Here is an 11,457-nt window from a genome sequence, read left to right as displayed (position 1 = left end):
CCTTACTATGCTTACTATGCAGGTCTTATTTTGGACATATATTCCTTTTAAACAATTCTTTCCCTCTTCTGTTTCAATGTACATTATTTATCCTCTCTTTTCTTAGTTTCTCTCCCCACCCCCACCTCTATGTCAGTCCTGTTTTATAACAGTGACATTATGCGGTATTTGTCCTTTGTGACTGAGATATTTCACTCTGCATAATGTCCTTCTTGGTTACCCATTATGTAGAATATGTTATGAGCTCCTTGTTTTCCAGTGTTGTATAGTATTCCATTGTGTGGCCCATGTATCTTGATTCACTATTACTTACATCCTCAGTCCTTCCTATACTCAGTTTTGCCCATACACTTACCAGCTATTGACTCTAGGAGCCCAGAAGACAATCAAGATACAAGCCATCATGACTAAGGACAAAACATTACCCCAACTCAAACAATCCAGTAATTGTGTGCCTTTGGCACACAGTCATCCACCAGAAAAGTCAGCAATGGCCCTCTGTGGAACTGACTAGATCACTTTTCTATAAGCAATCCAGACTTGCATAGACATTTCTTGACCACTTCCTTCTCTCCGAGTTAAGTCTCAAGTCATTTCTTCATCTCTTTGCTCTCTACAACTCCCTATCATAGGCCATTTCATTCCAAACAATAATGGTATGATTAATAATTATGTTTCCTTCTAGACTCTAAGTTTTTCAGGAATTACAGCTGTGTCAATGTTTCCCTAAAGCTTGACATATATAATATGCCATTAACACATATCTATCAAAGGGAAGAGAGGAATGAAAAATAGAAAATGCATATCTTCACTACTATGCTAATCCTTCTAGAGAAAATGTCAATAGACCTGGAGTATTCTAGATTGTCAGTAGAAACATATCTGGTGGAAGTTGAATCTAACAGGTCTCCACTTGGTCTTTAAGAATAATTTCTGTCAGGGATTCAGCATTTCTCAGAGGGTACAAATAAATTCAGAAACTCCAGAAGGCTGAATGAATTGTTAGGTTTAAACATAAATATTTTATGAACTCCAAATACAAAGAAAAATATTGGGGAAAATAAGAGCAATTTATCTGTCATGTGTCCCATGAAAAAACATATCACTGTTAGTAAAGCTGAAGCATGAAGGGGAAAGGTGTCCTAAAGGTTCTGGAAGGAATTTAACTTGTTGAGAAGCTAACTGGGCCCAATGTCACATAGTACTAGTTATCCCCCGCCCCATGGAGATGAAAAAAATGACCAGCACAAGTCAGGCTGCGCGCACAGAGCAGATGCAGCTTGGATGTCAGGGAACTTCACTCAAATGCCAATCACTAGAATTCTGAGCTACCCGGAGGTTTGGCTGGATCACTGCCCATCAGTACTATGACTGATATCTTTTTCTTCAGACATCGCAACATTCAAAAATAAAAGGAAAATATGTTCAGCCACTGCCTCTTCAGCAGCTTTGCAATTTTCCCAGGATCAGCCTGTCTCCAATTCTCAGTCTCCTAATCTCCAAGCAAAGTAATAGCTTCTTGGTGCCTAGGGAAGCAGTCCCTGGTTAGTAATTCAAGAATTCTTAGTTTCCTAATCTTTTCTCTGCCTGGAATATATCAGTGGGTGTTGGTTAAATGCAAGATCCCATGTGAAACGCTCTCTCTCCTCTCTCCTGCTCATCTTTCAAGTTCATACAGAGGATAACAGTCTAAACTCTTAATAATAGAAGTGAGAATCTCCTCTCATCTATACTCCATATTGTATCAGCTCTACCTTTCACTCATATTCATTCTCTAGCAATGAGAGGGAGCCTTTGGGTGTGTTCTTAGTTTTCCAGTGCAGGTCATCAAGTCCAATCCATACCCTGATACCTCCTTTTTTGGTAAAGAAACAGGCCACAGGGACATCTTAGTTTTCACCCTTTGTGTGAAAAGCAATAACTATATTTTTCTCTTTCTTATTTGGGCAGTAGATACTATGAAAGGAAACAGACTCCTCCCAGCTGCCTCTTTCCACAGATGAAGATTAAACACAAGTCATTTGGTTCTAAGAACCTTGCTTCTACTCTGTGGATGTAGAAGCCAGGTATATTCGAAGTTGAAAAATGTCTGATATACCCTTTTGTTGTTATTGTTGATAGCCTTTGTGTCAAGCACAACTCATAGCAACCCTAGGAACAAAAGGCCTAAAGCCCCTCCACAACTACTGACATTTATCAAAGTTTGTAGACTTTCCTCAGGCAAGTTGTTTAGAAAGTGGAGGGTCCCAAAAAGCTCCCAAGAGGTTTTCACTTTGGTCTTGGCCTTGAGGTCAGGGCTTTCTGCAGCTGAATAAGCCTTCAGCATTTCTGATAATCACTCAATAATTTGTCCTCTGCAACAAACATGAGGCAATCAGATGAAACAACAATGTGGACCAGATGAAATCAGGTTGGCAGAATGAAGTACATTATAAATTGTGAGTCAGAGAATAGTAATTCCGTACTAATTAGATCAATAGTCAAGTCCCTGCTCTACCACAAATAAGTTATAATTTGGGGAACATCAACACTGAATCCCAATTTTCTTACTGTTTTTTGCAGCAGGTATTTGGCTGTCCACTATTTGTTAAAGATTCTGTACAGAGAAAAAAAATAGGAAGTAAAAAAAAGAAAATTTTAACTCAAGGTCTAATACAGCCATGTACAACTTTGCAGTTCATTTCAAGTGACTCCCTTAGCTCGCCCAAACATGTGGCTATGCACAGTCTAAGGTCATGCAGAGCTGACACTTATTTCTCTAGCATAATCCAGCACCATTTGTCCCCTTTCCTGTCCTACTTTGTTCATACCCGATTTATTTCCATTTTTCCAACAGAGAATTCTCCACTATGACTCAGGGCTTTAATATAGCTAAAATAGTCTGCTTTGCCTTTACCTACAACCTTTCTTTTTTTATATAGCTCTTCAATCTTGTACGTCTCGGCTGAACAACTGTGTCAGAAGACTATCTTGACCCTCATAGTATTCTGGCTTCCCTTACTTTTATGTTTTCATTCATCGTAATGTGTACGTTAGTAGCAAACATGACTCTGTTAATAATTTATGTGATTTCCCCCTTGTTCCATGAAAATACTGACTCTGTCTGCCTTGATCTCTACTATGACCCTGTATCTACCTCACCAACTGGCATGTGGTGGATCTTCAATGTATATTTATTAACGAACTCAATCACATCTCTAAAATCTGTTCTACTTTTAGAGAACTGTGGTTATACTGTATTGGGTGAAATAATTTTCAAACTAGAAGTGTAAATTGCAAATTTATTTTAAAAATCTAAATTACTACCATTGTCTAGAAATGATATGAGTTCTAAAAAGTCCAAATTGTAGGTACATTTCTACTTGCTGAAACTAATGTTGGCCTAATCTTTCTTATTATCACAGGAGTAAAATCTGATGGAGGAACTAGTCTTAGAGTCTGTTGTGAGTGTTGGTAGTGTTGGTATATGTGTTGTTGAGCCACTTGCAAGTCAAAGTGACCCTATGTACAACAGCTCTAAACCCTGTTCTATCTTGAGCCAATGCCATTGTCTCCAACACATCTACCACCTTTACGTCAGTCACTGAGTCATTCCATCCCATCTAGGGTCTCTTGTGCTGTCCCTTCACTCTTCCAAGCATGATGTTCCTCTCCAAGGACTGGTCTCTCCTATTAAATTATCTCTGAGCTAGTGGCAATTGAAACAACAGAACTCACTGTGTAGTCAGTTATGATTAACAGCAACTTTATAGGACAGAGTAGAACTGCCTGGCTTTCCATGATTATATGTAATCCTTACTGAAGTAAACTAACATCATATCCTCCTTTCACATAGTGGCTAGCAAGTTTGATGCATGACCTCTCCATTAGCAACCCAGTGTTTACCTCACTGCATCACCTACACTCTTTGCCTTCAAGCAATAAATAAAGCACATGTAATATTTCTGGATCAAGACTTCTCATGAAGTTTCATTTAGATGTTTGTTTGAACCCCTGTAATGGAAAAGACTGACTAGGGCTTGAGTATCCATTTCCAACGTGACTCACACAGCTGACAGATTGGGACTGGCAAAGGCCTCAGCTCCTCTCCACATGGGCCCCTCCACAGAGGTGTGTAAGTGTTCTTATAACATGGCTGCCAGTTCCTCTCAGAGCAGGTGATTCAAGAAAACCAAAGCCACAGTGCCTTTTAGTATCAAACTTTAGAAGCTAAAAAACATCAGCTCTGTCATATTCACATTGTTGATTGGACCTCCCTTGAAGCAATGTGTGAGGAAAGCACACAAAAAAGAATACTGGATGTGAGTGACAATAGGTGTCACCAAGGCTGATGTGCACAGATGGTGTATCTTTTTCTCTTTCAAAAATGACTATGACAGTGCCTCCTGGATAGTTGTTGTTAGGTGCAATAGAGTCTATTATGAATCATAGTGACCCTATGAACAACAGATCTAAATCCTGCCTTATCCTGTGCCATCCTCATCATTGTCGACACATTTGAGTCCATTGTTGCAGTCACTGTGTCAATTAATCTCACTGGGGATCTTCCCTTCCTTCACTGACCGTCCAAATTGCCAAGCATGATGTCTTCTTCCAAGGAATATCCTCCCCTAGCAACATGTCTGAATATGAGAGAGGACGCTTCATCACCCTTGCCTCCAAGGAGCACTCAGGCTTTCTTCCAAACATGTGTCTGTTCTTTTGACAGTCCAGGGGATATTCAGTACTCTTCTCAAGCACCACAATTCAAATGGATTGTATATTCTCTAATATAAGTACTGGAATTCTCTATTGCACAGATGTAGATTGTAAATCAATGCCAAGAAAACAAAAAGCTTTCCCATTGGACCAATAGGCAACACTGGGACAGATGGAGAAAAGATTGAAACTGTCAATAACTTCATCTTACTTGAATCCATGCTCAATACACCTGGTACCAGCAGTTAGGAGATTAGGAGACTTACTACACTAGGAAAGAGCGTAGTCAGAGACCTCCCCAAATTATATCCCATAGATTGCCAAAAGAACAAGCAGATATATCTCACATATTTTGGGTATGCTGTGAGGAGAGGCTATTCCTTAGAGAGAATCATTCATACTTGTAATGTTGAAGGGACTACGAAGGACAGGAAGAACCTCAATCAGCTGGACTGATGCAGTGAGGACAGTAATTGTCACATGTGTATCAGGATGAGGATGGCACAGGATAGGACAGAGTTCAGACCTGTAATTCATAAGGTTGCTATGAGTGGTGCTTGACTCGATGGTACCTAAAAAAATAAACCAAATCTTCTCTTCATCTTACAACATAGCTGAGAACAAAGTGTATAACTACATGGACACTCTTAAGTAAAATGGTGAATGATGAGATTATTGTAAACAGCAAAAGTGGTACAAGGTTTTTTTGGTTTGTGTTTGGTGGGGTTGTTTTTAGTATTCTTATTATGGAAATTTATAATTTGGCTAGCCTCATCAATGTTATGCAAATATATTAAACAATACAGAAGGGATTTGAGCTTTCAGAAGTCTTGGCTAATACAAACATTACTATAATTATCATTTCAAAGTTCTAATAATAACATCATTTGCATTTTCCTTGACAGTGTTTTTTAAAAGAATTTCTAAATACTTGAGTAAATATTTATAAATTATGACCATGAAACAGTAATGGTCATTCAGAGTAAGAAGGGAACATTACAGACCAGAACTGATTAATATTCAAGCTTATTAGTTCACTCTAGACACACAGCTCTAGCACTGCAAGGGTTTGTGATCTAATGGACCCAAGGGTAGGTCAAAAAGGGTTTTTCAAAAAGAAAAAGCACCATCCACATCTGAGCAAATGTGAAACCCGAGAATTATCTTCTATTGCTCCTTCTTTCTCTTACGTCCTGTCTTATCCAGTTCATAACTTCTTTTCTCTGTCACCACCACCCAATTATCAAAGATCTTCATGCTCATGCTCCTTAACACTTCCAGTCTTTACCACACTCTTCTTAGCAAGCACCTTGACCTTTAAAAATAAAGATCTGTTCATATCTCCTCCTTAAAAATCTCATACTAGGAAACTGAGGAAACAGTGAACTTAAGTTACTTGAAAGAAACAACTTAGAAAAGGAGACTAAGAATGATTTCAGAGCTTAAGAAAAGTATTGATTGCAGTGATATTGTACTGTTAGCTACTGTTGAATTGGTGTATGCTCTACTGTGCATATTCTCAGGAACAATAAAAATATAAGTTATTTGAAAAGCTGCAAACATCCATAGTACTAGTATGAAATTTACATGGAAAAAAAATATGGGTAGTTTGGTAAACACTTAAAGGCAAAGTAAACAACAAAACCCAAGAAAGAGTCCAAGAAAATTACAAAAGCCCAAGAGGAGGCCCAAAAGAATAAAAAGTAAAAGGATTTCAGTTCATTGCCAAGTCACCATAAACTTGATGAATCCTAATATAGAAGAAACCAAACATTTACTGAAAAAAAAATCTTCCGTTGCTTTTTATCTTTTAAACACAGACTGCAGAGAAAAAGAAGTTACATGACCTGCAAAACCATATTATCAAAAGGGGTCAATCCTTCTAAAAGGCATCATTCTAGAAAAGGCAGAAGGTAAGAAAAAGAGAGAATGGATTGATACAGTGACCATAACAATGGACTGGAGCATGTTAGACATTGGAAAGATGTCAAGGTTCCGATATGCTATTCATAAGGTTACTATGAGTTGTCAACTTGATGGCACTTAACAACAGAAACATGTATAATTGGGTCCTGATCTATACTTTCTATTTCATCTCACAAGACCCCTCCTCAAGTTCTGTCTTCCCTCCTTCTTTCATTGTTTTAATATATACGGTGGTTGTTATATCCTCTTGCGTCATTTGTGACTCATATCAACCCTATGCACAATGCTCTGAACTCTGCTTTTTCTCGAGCCAAGACAGTGGTCTCTAAAAAGCCTATGCAGATTTAACCCAGTCGCGGAGTGAATCATCTCATGCAGGGTCTTTCTCTCTTGTGCTGTTCCTTCACCTTTCCAAACGTGATGTCCTTCTCCAAGGACTGGTCTCTCCTGGCAACATGCCCAAAGTATGCAAATTAGAGCTTCAAAATCCTTGGTTTCATTGTCTACAGGACAGACTTATTTGCTCTCTTTACAGTCCATGGTATCTTCAATACTTTTCTCCAGCATCACAACTCAAAGGCATCAATTCTTCTTCCATCATCTTTAATCAGAGAGCTGGACAATGACTATGATCTATAGTATCATATTACTCTAGCTCTCTTTAGAATTTTCTCCTTATATCCTTTCACACTGAGCTTCTATTATGTGGTAAGGTATAATTTGGGAATGAATAAGGCTGGTGGTTGAAAACATAACAATTAATTGTCTTCAATTTGTAACTGACTCACAGCCAACCCTCCACTGGGTTTCTGAGACTGCAAATTGCACAAAAGGAAATTACACATTTTTGTCTTCAAGTTGGAACAGACTCACACCCAATCCTCCACTGGATTTCTGAGACTGCAAATTGCACAGAAGGTAATTACTCATTTTTCTCTCAAAGAATTACTGGTGGATTTGAACAGCCAGAGTAGTGTGCCTCTTCAATTAACCTCAAAATTCCTAAGATATAGCACCACCAGAGCTGTATTGTAATTTATACTGTACAAGAGTGTGATGTATTTACTCAAGAAAAAAAAAAAGCTCTGATGGCATGTGCATTCTCCAGGAGCTCTGATGGTCTAGTTAGTGGTAAGGGGTTGCACTGCCAACCCAAAGGCAGACAGTTCAAATCCACCAGCTGCTCTTTGGGAGAAAGGTAGTCAATCTTCTCCAGTCTTCTACAGCCTGTGAAAACCCACTGGAGCATCAGCTTTGAGTTGGTTCTGACTTGAGGACACATAACACAATAGCAACAAGTAATCTAAGGGACATTTGTCAAATCGACCAGCTGCTCCAAAGGAAAGATGGTCAGTCTCCAACCATAAAGATTTACAACTTCCGAAAACCAGTAGAAGGTTGCTATGAATCAGGATTGATTTGATGGCAATAGAGTTTTGTGTAATTTAAGAAAAAAATATAAAAGCATAATATCTTTCTTGGTGAATTCAGTATTACTTTCAATCATGATGGATGGAGAGGAGATTGAAACTGCCAACAGATTCACCTTGCTTGGATCCACAATTAACACTCTTGGTACCAGCAGCCAGGAAATAAGGAGAAGCATTGCACAGGGAAAATCTACAGTTAAGGGCCTCTCAATTTCTTGAGCAGTAATGAAGTCTGCTTGAGGACTAAGGTATGTATAATTCAGGCCATAGTCTTTTTGATTACTTGCTGTGCATCTGAGAGCTAGACAATGAATGAGGATGACAGGAAAAGAGCACTGAACATCCTGTGGATGGCCAAGAGAACAAACAGATATGTCTTAGAGAGGGTGCAGCCAGAGTGCTCTTTGGAGGCAAGAATGATGAGGCTTTGCGTCACGTACTTTGGGCATGTTGCTAGGAGGTGTTATTCCTTGGAGAAGGACATGATGCTGGGAAGGTTGGAGAGTCAGTGAAGGAAAGGAAGACGCAAACAGGGGGATTGACATGGTGACTGCTGCAGTGGGCTCTTGAGCATCAGGAAGTGTGAGGAAGGTGCAGGGTAGAACAGGGTTCTGATCTTTTGTTCATAGGGTCACTAGGAGTCATACTCAACTAGACAGCACCTAACAAAAACAACAACATAAACAGTATGAATCAAAAGAGAAACTATTTGGACCATTTAGGGAAGTAGCATCCCGGTTCCCAGAAAATGTCTATAGATAGTAAAATCCTTCTAGAAAAGCTTGACATGTAAGCTCACTGATAGCATTATTTTTCCATTTAGAAGGTCTCCAATCATTTAATAACTAGAAAGAAGGAAGGAATGAAAGAAAAATTAAGGGAGAAATGGAACACAATAAATCCATAAATAAGGATAAAATATTTTCTATTGCTTACATATAATCCATGATAGTTATGGAAAGGCTTGAGGTCTTCTGTTCATAGTGTCTGAGTTATGCTCGACTTGACAGCAATCAACAACAACAACACAACAGATAATACAGGACTAGCTCATTTCTAGGTGAGCTTAATCTCTTAAAAAGAAAAAAAAGCAAGTGGATAATTTAAGGACATATTTTAAAAGAATTTAAAAAATTAAGAAATATATAGCTAGTGCTACCCAGAAATACAGGACCATACCAAAGAAAGTTATTTAATGTAGCTAAAGTCTACCTGGGTACTTCAAGTGAGATAAAAATAATCATACTGAAAATATGGAGCTATCAGAATGAATGTTCTTTCTATAGAAAAGTTAGCAAAAATTTAAGAATAGTGACAGAATTAAAATTCCATGTATTTTCAACTCTTTTAAAAAGAATTTTGTGCTTCCTATTCATTTCAGCGAATTCCAAACATAAGCTCCAAAATTTCTATTAGGACAGTCACAGATAAAACAAAAGAATTTTAATGAGTTTTCTCCCAAAATACCCAGAGGTACAAATCCACATTAAGGATTAATGACCTGTCAGCCCATACTTAAAGGAGAGAAGAGACATTTTAGTTGCAGAAATTATAAAGAAAAGAGTCTGAAGTAAGAAAACTCATCATTTCTCCCATTTATATCATAAAACAAACTGATGTTATTTATTTTAAATTGGCCTAAAGTTTTTTTAAAAAAAATGCATTAATTTGTGGTATTTTGAGCAAAAATTCTATCTCCACAAAGTTTTATGACAAAATTAGAAGGTGTAATCAGAAATACTATTCAATCACTTAAATAATACAGCATTACTATCAGAGTCAAACATAGAGTAAAAGAGAAGTTATTTATATTTCAGATTTAACAAAACGTCTCCAGTGACTGCTGTAATGTTGAAGGGACACCTCACAGTCTTAACCAAGCATTTCTGGTGGTGGGTGTCATAAAATACTTGAATAGCTGTTTCAGACCACCAGAGCCGCTTTATCCCTATTTTTTAAAGTCTTATCTATTTCAAGTAAAAGTTAATGTTCGGTTTTCTGATTCATTTACACTTGACACACGGCCATGCCAGAGAAGCTCTATTTGAGGAAGAGCAGTGCAATGAAATCTTTTTTTCTTCTCCCTTTGAGTCTAGAAGTGATGTTATGACAGCAGGAGACAGAATCCAAAGGCTGAAAAGATCAAGTTGAATTTGAAACTCAGGCGCTTCAGTGTTTAAATAGGTTCCAAATTTGGAAGCTTACATGCTCCCAGCCCCAGAGAATATATCCAATACAAAGACACCCAGAAAACAACTCGTGCAAGAATTGTGTGATTGTCCGTCAGCCAGTGTTCGATCTTCTTTTTTTTGTGGGAATAGCTTCATACGACAAAAGTTCACAGATGCCATTTTCTCTCCTTCAGACAGGAAGTATCTCGGCGGACCAGAAGAATGGGCTACATTAACCTGTGTTGGTACTTGTTCCACAAGAATATCACAGGAAATAAATCTACCTAGATTTGTCTATACTATGGAAAAAAAGCTAGATATCTGAATTTTATTTTTTACCTTTTGATATGAATATTTGGTGTCTTAGAAAAAAATAGAAGTACTTGGAGATAAAGCAAAAGTTGTGTCTCCATTTTAAATAGGTAGACAATATGTACCTGAATAGATGTTGGTTTTTTTAAAGCATTTCCACTCTTCTAATCCTCCGTTGAGCCAGGAATGGTTATAGGGCACATCATTAAACAAGAAGGTCCTAGGATCATCTTAAATCCTCAATAAATTTTTATCACACTCACAGTTCTATCTACCACAGGAGCACACATTAAAAGGTTTCCATGACATAAAGTCGACCTAGCACTTTTTACCTTCAAGGTGCTTTATACAGTCACTGACAGAAGTACGTAAAAATCAATTTATGTTCAATAAGGTAAATGTCAATGATATCTTTAAACATGATGAGCAATGGCATAGTTTATTTCCAGACATTCAAATTTTGACAGTTGATGGCTTTAACTATTATTTGGTCATGATCCAAAAGTTCAGAGACATTTTAATAACCTATAATTAACTGGAAGAAAGTTCTAAAGTCATGGCAGTCTCCTGCCTAGAAGTCTTCCATGGCTCACAGCTCTCTGTAAGAGCAATGCTCACTGCATTAGGCTGGCATTTAAGATCCCTCATCATCTGATTCTAAATCACCCTTTCCAGTCTGATTTCATTCTACAGCATCTCTAATGCCTTGTACTCCAAACAGATCAATGACTCCCTGTTGCTCACTGTATGCTGCACAATTCCCCCTGCTGCCCTACAACTCTCCCCTTTCACTTTTGCTGATGACTATTCAAGTCTAAAGAAGGACAATCCAACCAGAAGGTCGTTTGATAGTATGTGTCAAGGTCATTAAGGTCTTTTCACAGGTTGAATCCAATAATTCTACTTCTGTTGTTGTTGTT

At 37.9% G+C, this 11,457-nt stretch overlaps 1 protein-coding gene across 1 annotated transcript in view; it reads right to left on the bottom strand.

The window, feature by feature from the left end:
- LOC102874489 (neurexophilin-1-like) overlaps positions 1-11,457 on the bottom strand; it is a 467,927-nt gene that overhangs the window by 266,946 nt on the left and 189,524 nt on the right. The window lies entirely within an intron of this gene.

This window comes from Elephantulus edwardii, unplaced genomic scaffold (assembly GCF_000299155.1).
Source record: "Elephantulus edwardii isolate Elephantulus edwardi_28Jun2011 unplaced genomic scaffold, EleEdw1.0 scaffold00007, whole genome shotgun sequence".
Classification (NCBI taxonomy): Eukaryota; Metazoa; Chordata; class Mammalia; order Macroscelidea; family Macroscelididae; genus Elephantulus; species Elephantulus edwardii.
The sequence above is the reverse complement of the archived record's forward strand: the minus strand, read 5'-3'. Positions and strand labels throughout refer to the sequence as shown.